The following is a 1,043-nucleotide window of genomic DNA, read 5'->3' as shown; positions in this document are numbered from 1 at the left end:
TTCTGCTCTAAATGTTCATTTTGAGTTCACTCACACTGTTTTTCTCCCTAATTAAATCTGGTCCACATTAGCACGTGCCTGCGTTCAGTTCCCAGAATTAACTGGGTTAATCAGCAGCCTCTCCTTTCTTCCGCGGAGGTATGGAGCAGCGGAAGAGAAAGGAAAGATTAGAGGCCTAATGCAATGTACAGGATAATGTGCAATAGGATTTGCCTGAGCAAAATGAAATTTGTTGGCTGTAAGGAGGTTTGAGCAGGCGTAAACGAGGAGTTTAGCAGTGGGTGAGTGTGTAAGGTGTGTGTGTGTGTGGATAGTAGTGATTGTGTGTAAAGCTGGTCTTTTAAACGTGATTCAATGGAAGCCTTAGATTAAAATAAATAAATATAAAAAAGACTATATATTTAACTGTATGTTTAAGAGTGATTGCATATTTAAATTTTTATTTGTCTTTCATACACAGGTTGGAGATCAGTTACTACATTATAGGATAGTTTGTAGCTTCAGCTTTTTTCACCATGAGAGAAAATTCCAGTTGCTGGGACACAATCTATCGGTCATCTAGGCTGTTCCTATTCAGAGGTTAGAAACAACATACAGTTTTATATATCAACTGCAGAATTAGAGAATATACTGCTGTCATCCACTTATACATGTCATACAAAAAAAAAGAAGTTGCACACAGGAATGAAACTAAGTGGGTAGCGGGCCAACGTCAAGGTCACTGGTTTGAATCAGTCACTGATCATCGGTAAATTTTGCATTTAATTTGTAAATTAAGGGATCAGAGTCTGGAGGAAGAGTGGAGAGACACACAGTCCAAACTGCTCGAGGTCTAGTGTGAAGTTTCCACCAATCAGTGATGGTTTGGAGAGACATGTCATCTGCTGGTGTTGATCCACTGTGTTTTATTATCAAGACTAAAATCAGTGCTGTTTGGTTTTCCCACTAAATGCTTCCCTCTGCTGACAACTTTTACGGAGATGCAGATTTCATTTTCCAGCAGGACTTGGCACATTGCCCACTCTGCCAAAGGTACCAATTGG

Source organism: Astyanax mexicanus, chromosome 7 (genome assembly GCF_023375975.1).
Source record: "Astyanax mexicanus isolate ESR-SI-001 chromosome 7, AstMex3_surface, whole genome shotgun sequence".
Taxonomy (NCBI): Eukaryota; Metazoa; Chordata; class Actinopteri; order Characiformes; family Acestrorhamphidae; genus Astyanax; species Astyanax mexicanus.
The sequence above is the reverse complement of the archived record's forward strand: the minus strand, read 5'-3'. Positions refer to the sequence as shown.